Consider the following 9,193-nt stretch of genomic DNA (forward strand, 5'->3'; position numbering starts at 1 on the left):
ATCCTGGAGCGAGTCCATTTAAATGCCCGTCCACGCTCCCTCCGGAACAGCGTCATGTTGAGATTGCCTTTAACTCGAACAAACTACGGACTTCACGGAGCATTTAGTGGGTTGCAGCGAGTGCTCAATAAAGTCGCATCATTGTTCGATTTCAATACCACCCGAGAGATGCTTCGCCGAAGGTTCTTATCATTTTTTGACGAACGAAGAGTTTAGTTTAAGTTTCATCTCTTGACTGTTTAGTGCTTTTGTTGAGTTTTTGTCTTCTGATTGTTTTCATATATTCTAGAGATCATTGGGGCTACAATTTGCCTGTTAATGTGTTTCAAATAAATAAATAAATAAAGACACTACAACTACCGGTTTATCGGGGTCAAAACTTTCCAAAACTTGAGGCTTTAAAAGAAATAATTTTTTGACTAAAAACTTTTTCGCAATCTGGATCCGTTTTCAATAGCTCGTAGGTATATGAGGGGCCCAAACGCAAAGAGGTGTAAGTGACATTTTGGTCGGTTTTGAGTTTAGTATACCAAACAAATTAACAGTTTCCAAGCTTTCCAATGGTATTTTTGGTAATTTTTACGTCAGAAAGGAAAAATAACATAATTTGTGGAAGATTGGCTCCCAAACATTTAGTATAGAATGGAAAAATGCAGGAAAAAACTTCAAAATCGATTTTTTCAAAACTAGATTTTTGTCAGCTTTTTTGTTTTGCTTCCAACTCCCAATCATAATTAAAAAATACCATAGGAGATCCGCATCCTGTTTTTAGCATTTTTGATTCACTACGGCAAGGAGGATTTTTCAAAAGCTACTGAACTTATATTTGGTCACAACATGCGTCGTATTGAATTGCTGCTTATTGTAATGTTCCAGACAACCCCTCAAGCTAAAGTGAATCATGGAAGTGCCCAACTAGTTCTTTACCCTAGTAAACGAGAAATTTTATTTTGAGTATGGCCCCATGAGTCGATATCGAGTCTTTAAAGTATTTAGTGTGAGTTTCAATGTATTTGATAATATTAAATTTTTGAATTCAGATTCAGGAAATGGTTAACAAAAACGGTTATTAACCTTCGGGCTGTCGCGCTGTTGTACTTTGTACAAGTTGTGATTTATATACTATCATTTTGCAACAAAGATATCTATCGACACCAAACCAAATTGTATTCCTCAAGAATCTTCTTAAGAACAATACTCGACAGTTTTTATATACAGTATGGCCCTTTATAATACGGTAAAATGAACAAATGTACATGGAAGTCGCATAATAATGAACGCACTATGTACGGTTTGAGGAAACCACAGCTTGAAATCGTCATATCTTAAAATCCAGATAATATAGAAATTTGGGGTCTTTATTAAAGTTGTTCTGGAGGTAAAGCGCTATATGATGGTACCTCATTTAGTTCAAAATTTGACCGCTAGGTGGCACTAGTGGGCATGGAAGTTTAACTTTTGTTTTGCAGATGTTTCAGGATCCTGACTATTTACAAGGATGTCGTCTTCGGCAAAGTTGTTTAGTAAGTTAAGGACTATCATTTTTCGAGCTAGTTGATTCAAAATTTTGCATGAAACTTTTGTTTGCAAATATCTCAGGAGCCTGACCACTTAGAAAGATAGTGTCTTCGGTAAAGTAGTTCAGTAGCTCAAGAACTATCATTATTGGAGCCAAGAAATAGGGTATTTTGCCACCAGGCGGCGCTAGTGAGCATGATATTTTTGTTTTGCGGATTCTGCAGGATCTCGACTTTTTAGACAGACACATTCGACAAAGTTGTTCAGAAGCTCATGGACTATCATTATTTTGCAAAATCTCGAACTTTAAGAATTAAACAAAGAAAGAATTTGAGCTACTGAACAACTCTGCCGAATACACCATCTTTCTAAGTGATCAGGCTCCTGAGATATTTGCGAAACAAATGTTTTATGCTCACTAGCGCCGCCTAGTGACAAAATTTTGAATCAACTAGCTTAAACAATGATAGTTATTGAGTTACCGAACAACTTTGCCGAAGACGTCATCTTTCTAAGTGGTCAGGATCATGCGATCTGAGAAACAAAAGTTTCATGCTCACTAGCGCCGCCTAGTGGCAAAATCCCGAATTTATTGGCTATAATAATAATAGCCCTTAAGCTACTGAACAATTTTACCGAAGACGTCATCTTTCTAAGTGGTCAGACTTCTGGGATATTCGCAAAACCAAGGGTGTTGTACAAAGTACAACGCGCGACTACTCGCGTTACAAAAATTCGCGCGACGACCGAAAGGTTAAACCACAGACAAACAGACGTTCGTGTTTGACGTTTACACACTACCGCCATCTGTTGGCCCGTTGGCCAAACACGCTGATTTTAGCATTGGGCGTACATGTCCTCGTGACTATGATTTTGATCGAGATTTGTTCTAAGTGTTACGTCTGTTTGTCTGTGGTTAAACTTCTCTTTCCCACGACTTTGATCGACTAATTATTTGCGAAAAAATCGTTATTTTAGTGTTTAACAAACAATCGATTTTATTTTTCAAAATCAGTTTAAAAAATATTAATTGTTTCTCAATAATCTCACCATTGAATCAATAAATTCCTTGTTGCATTATCCTGATGGATAAGAATTAATTTTCTAGCAATTATTGCATCATCTGATTCAGTTTGTCTTGAGTTCGTCGAAAAAAAACACCTAGCAACGATTATAGAAATCACCACCGCCCTAGCAAGAAAAATCTATCTTTGACATCGCATTTCTTGTGAAAAATCTTACCGCATTTGATGTTTGCATTTCAAACGCACACAGCAATACCTCCCTTCAATACTCGATAGTCCCTTCAATATCGAGTAAGGGAGAGTTGACTGTAGTTTCGGAGATCTGTCCAACGTTCAGAGTTGCTTAATATCAATCATATCAGCTGATGGCAGATGGTCTAAAATTATCAATATCACTTGCGAGCTATCAATATCACTTTGATTTGACAACCAACAGCAGTGATGCGACATCGCATTCTAGATCAAAATTACAGCAGAATGAGTGACCACGTGGTCATTATCCATGTTATTAATGTTTTCCAGTGACCAACACATAGTTTCAATCTATCTGCAACACTGTCGAAAATATCGTACCGTAAGGACGCCATCCACCGCTCATTTAAGATCATTTCCAAACAATTTTTCATATAAAAAAAAATTATGTTTAAAGGTATTGAAACCCGATTTGCGCTAAAAGCTAGATAATTGTATTGGTGTTATGGTAAAAATATTTATCTAGCTTAAAATATGCGAATCCCTGAGAAAAAAATAGAAAAGTATTACCCACTTACGGGTCCTATTACCGCTCATCCAGAATATAGGGACCCATTCACCGCTCATGTGTGACCCATTTACCGCTCATTTTTTTAATATGTTTTTTTTTTTTTTTTTTTTTTTTTTTTTTTTTTTTTTTTTTTTTTTTTTTTTTTTTTTTTTTTTTTTTTTTTTTTTTTTTTTAAATATAATAAGGCTGATACAAATATTAAATTTCTTTTATGTCCGAGACCACTTGGAAGGCACGAGGGGGGGGATAAAAATAAATAAGGAACAGAAAAATAAAAATGAAAAAAAAGTTATTTTTTTGAATTTTTATTTTTAATCATAGTTGTTAAACTGTTTTTAATCGTCTTCTGGTTCATTATTTTACTTGTTTTTTACTTTGTAAATTGAAAAAAACCTAACTGATGTTAAAAATATGATGAATCTTTTTTTTTCTCCCCTTCAAAATTTTCGGATTTTCGGAGGGGGGGGTGACATAAAAGAAAATTAATATTTGTATCAGCCTAAATGAAAACATGTACTCTTCATGAATAGAAAGGCTTTGCAACAAAGATCGTGATATGCAGATTTGAACATTAAATGTTTATTTTATTTTAAATTTTATTCGCTTTTTACATGTTTTTGACGCACATTTTAAAATAAACAAAAATTGATTTTTTCTTCGATTAGATTTCCGATATTTTTTCGTATTTCTCTCTGTCCCTTTCATAGTGATGTATGGCCCAAATTCAGTTTTTATTTGTCAAAATGCTATGTACTAAAAACATCAATTACAAATCAGTTCTTCTTGCAGGATTTAAACAATGACTTCCTGGCCTTCAATTTACGCTTCATCTCTTTTTCTTCATTTTTGATGAGTAGTGTGTGATCCTTTGACTGCGACGCTTGCTCCTGCGGGGCGGGTGATGCGGTCAGGATCGAACGTGTTACGCGTGGAGTGCAGTGAAAAAGTGTATAGTATTTTACGGAAACCCCAGTGCGGCGACGGAGAAAAACTGCTTCACATCCTGGTAAAATCGTTCTTTATTATTGTTTACTTTACTCACTTATTACCAATTCAAACTAAATACGTGCCAGGGTCGAAAATATGATTTTCGATTCGGGAAGTGTAAAAACATTGCATATATCCATTTGATATCTGGATGTTTTTATGCGGGGCTTACTGTAAATAAAAATGACCTCAGAATGTGTGTGTATTTACTGCCATTCTTGAAATGGGTCGTTGGAATTTCAGTAGAGCTATCACCTTTCATCTCCTGGGCTAAAATTGTCTGCAGATATAAAGATATCGAAGGGTATCATTAAATACATGCATACAATTTTCTTCCATAAAAGCACTGCCGGCCAGTGGGAGGTGGATTGTATCACACACACACACACACACACACACACACACATCTCTTTTTCTTCATTTTTGATTTCCTGTTCCTTTTTCTTCTTCTCTCGTTCTGTCCGTTTTTGAGTCTTCTCGCATTCAATTGCTATTTTTTCTTGCTCTTTCGCATTCAGGTATGCAATAAAAGTCTCACTTGTCGCTACCGCAGGAAGGCGAAAATTTTGTTTAGTGCGTGATGATTCGTGAGATTTCTGCATTTCCTTCGGAAATTGAAAAACGCTTTGAATCACTTCATCTACCGCACAACTTGAAGTAGGAACCATTCCAGACGAACAAGTATTTATAGAATCTTGGATGTTTGTCGCACCTGCAGAATCTTCTAGGGCAGCAATCAGTGATGCCACATACACAGATTTATCTGTAATTACACAGATTTTTTCCTGTTCTTGCCTACAGATATCTGTGATCACAGATCACAGATTTTTTTGATAAAAAAGATTTTTAAGATTTAAGGATATTTCACGAGTTTAGGACACGATTTTGGAAGATATAAAACAGAAATGCCTTTACTCTGTTTAGTTTTTCTCAAAAACTTAAGTATTTTAATATTTTACAATTTAGTATGTACCTTTAACTTACTTTTAGAATAATAAGTTCAAATCAAAAATTGTTGACGTGCCAAAAACAGTCAAAATACGTTTGCAAAAATTCTTTTTGATCTAAAAAATAAAAATTTTGGGTATTTTTGCAACACAGATTTTTACCAAGATTTTTACAGGTTGACTTAAGATAAAAAAGATTTTTCCAGCCGAAAACACAGATGAGAATCGGAAAAAATGTGGCAACACTGGCAGCAATCGACACGCCCGATTCCTCACTAATCGGCAAGGTGTGTTGTCCATCTGCAAAAAAAATTTAAAAAATACGCACAATTTTTAATAATTTGTGTATCCGATCTTTACCTTCTGGAAATCCCATAAAATCGCTTTCATCGTCACTTTCGATGTGAGTGTTTCCTTCAATCTCACGTTTCCATTTTTTTCCAAAATTGGAACAAATTGGTTTCTTCCTTTGCTCCATGCCACTGCCTAAAGTCTTCTTGTTTGCGGAATTCTCTTAGCTGATCTTCGGAAAGGCGTGCTTCAAACACGTCGAAAAATTTAGTATCGGCCTGATCGGCCTGAACAGGTTCTGCCAAAATATTATGTTCATCGAGAGTCGATGGGTTTGTCGACATTGAAGCAAAGTTTACAGCTTCTGGGTTCCATGGGTACAAACCGCTCTTTTGAAATCCACTTTCAATTACTTGCTCCTTACCTGGGAGGGAGGCACCGATACTACACACGAAATATAGAACAAAGTTTGTTTGAACTGCAAGATAACTCCTGCTTGCCAACAACAATCAAGGCAGGCTTGGAAAAAATCGCTAGTTTTCTTTTGTTGTGTACTTTCGATCTTTCCTGACAAACATGGGAAAAGGGCCACAGTTTTCTTTGCACCAAATATCAATTTTCATTGGAAAAAGTAAAACCATGCGTTTTTCAATACTTTATATTCAATCAGTTGAAAGGTGCTCACGTGACATTACTTGCATTATGTGCATGAATTGATTTTCATTCAATTTTTGTCACTTTTGATGAAATGCGAAAATGTGTTTTAATCAGCTACGCGCTTTTTCCATGTTAGTCCAATATTTGAGATCTGGGCTCACAGTGACAGTTCGTGACAGCGGAATCCCGGCTCACTATGACGTACAGAAATTTTGAATTGGTTTCTCCCTCACAGCTCCTTACTATCGAAATTATCGAGACTTACTTGGGTTGAATTGAGGAATAGGCAGATGAGTATTATTTGATGTTTTTCGCAAAAGTTTGTGCTCATAAGCGTTGCATGGCTTTTATGGCCATCGACAAATAGCAGTACGGGTAGAACGACTTTTTCTTTTTCTAGCCATGGTTGGAAAATGTTTTTTAGGAACTCATAAGATGCATTCCCTGTCATCCATCCGCTAACGATTTTGCCTATTCCCCAATCAGCTGGAGCACTACGGATGATATCACCAGGGAGTCGACATTCATACAGAAACATCACGAGTGGTGGAAGCAGTTTGCCATCAGCAGTGGCAGTGAAGAGAGCAGTGTAGCTTTCTTTCTCGTCGTTTCCGAACACTGAGTAGGTATGCTTAGTCTGCTTCATCGCCAAACACTTCCTTTTCTTGACAACCAGCTCGCAAGATTAAAAATTCTGTCTGGACAATCCAGAAGGTAAACCAGATCTTCTTGTTCCAAGTAGGTATGCACTTCACCAAACCATGCTTCGATTTGCTCCTTTGTGATTGTTGCTCTGTACCGAGCTAGGACACTGGGTTTTCGGAGAGATATTTCTGGGTGTCGCTTCAAAAAAAGACAAACCCATTTTTTCCCCGGTATACCGTTGTTTAATGGAGTGCCCTTTTTTGTCTGCCTTACGAATTGTCCTACGCTTATTCGAAGCTGCTTCATAGTAACGGGAAATCCCGCTCGGGCAAGAGAAGTAACCCAATTGACAATTTTAGATTCTTCGTGTTCTGTCAACACGGACTCTTTGCCTGGTTTGAAACCGACTGGATATTTCTCTCGTAGTTTGTCTCGAAGCGTTCCAGTGGGTATTCCATGCTGTATCGCCGCTTGACGGATGGATATCCCGCGTCGAGCAACCATCAAGGCATTTGGCAAATCATTTTCGGAGTATGCTTTTCTTTTTCGAATCTAAGCCATTCTAAAAAGAGATAAATAAAAACAAAGATTTACGAGCGGTGATTGGAGACATCTGGTTCCAAAGGGACACCATTTGCCGCTCATAATAATTAGCACTTTTTCCGTATAAAATAATTGATTTATCCAGATAAAAAAACTTCAAATGAACAGTACGTACCTAGATAATGATCGTTGATAGAAATTTTAAGATCAAATCGACGAAGCAATGCTTATTTTAGCTTAAATTCACGGAGGCCACTTTTGATCGGCCATAATAACAATAACAAAACAGTGACAATCATTGCGGTGCACCGCAAGAAATATTTTTTTTTTGTGAAAACAAGGTGATGTACACACTGGAATTTTTTTTGTCAATTTAAAGTTTTTACATGTTGCAACTTACCGTAAAATGGGGCGAATAGAAACACTCTCCGACATGTTTGAATGTGTACAACTTAAACCGTGTAGATAAAAACCATTTTTATTACTCTCAAATATGGGTCCCGTCTTCCTTAGCTGAGACCCCGATTGTCATTAAAAAACAAAAATTATTTCGTACAAATATTAGTGAAAATGTTGTATGTTTCTATTCACCCCGCAATGGGGCGAATAGAAACACTGGTCAGTAAGTATCAATATTTTTTTCATTTAAATGGAAAAATTAACACTTGTTCGAGTGCATCTTAAAGAAATATCATAACGAATTCACCTAGTGAAGAAAAAAATTGAAATTTTTAAAAACAATTTCATTTTTTGATCATGTTGCAAAATGTCAAAAATGGCGGATGTTTCAAGCTATCAAAAATGGTTGAACTTATAATATTTTCTTCTTATTTTGTTTAAGCAAAATGTAGCAAAATTTATGATTTGAAAATAGTCTGTCGATACTCTGTTACTATTGAACTAATGGAAAAAATATATTTTAGTAGGTTTTTTAAGTTTATCTTTACATAATAGACACATTTCTACCTGTAGGTCACTTTGTTTCTATTCGCCCCACTTTTTCTATTCACCCCGTTTTACGGTATTCGGCTAAATTTTGTATCAAACACAGGGATTGAATCCTGAGACAATTGAGAGAATCTCTCACGTATCGCTCTCTGTAACTATCATAACATGCTGCATATTATGAGAGACTGTTTATCGTATACTGCTACAACTTTGATCAGATTGGGGGGATAGTAGTGTATGATAAAACCCCTCTAAACATGCTCCAAGTCTGGGGGACACTATTGCTATTGGAAGTTCGTGGATTGTTTATCGTGCCAGTAAAGAAAAACACCTATCCCCAACGGTAAACAAGCGAGAAAAATGGATTTTATTTTATTATTTTAATGGATTTATCGCTCTCTCTTTGGGGATCTCGCTCGCTGCTTCCATTTATCAGACTTGTTACACCTTGCGATACAATGACGATCGTGGACTGCAACAGATGGGATGTTTTTCTTTGCTTGCTTTGATCGTGCTTCATACTCAAATGAGAGCGAATTCTGCAATGCCTGATCAAATATATACAGTATTCCGATGATATGACTAAGATTGGGATATCATGAGCGGTGAATGGCGTCCTTACGGTACTGATAAATTGCCATTTTACCTGCTTAATTTAAAGCTAAACTTAACCCATCAGTGATATCCATAGTCTATCGCCATCAATGCACTGGTGATTGAGTAGACAGCATGATGTTGATGTGATATGGAATGATCCGATTTGTATCGCAATCGGCCTGTACAAATCAGCAAATTTTAAGCATTGATGGTGACATCGAGCAACTCTGCCCACGTTCCGGTCGGACAGCCCGGGAATAAATTCTTTTTTT

Source organism: Aedes aegypti, unplaced genomic scaffold (genome assembly GCF_002204515.2).
Source record: "Aedes aegypti strain LVP_AGWG unplaced genomic scaffold, AaegL5.0 Primary Assembly AGWG_AaegL5_hic_scaff_992_PBJ_arrow, whole genome shotgun sequence".
In the NCBI taxonomy this organism is placed as follows: Eukaryota; Metazoa; Arthropoda; class Insecta; order Diptera; family Culicidae; genus Aedes; species Aedes aegypti.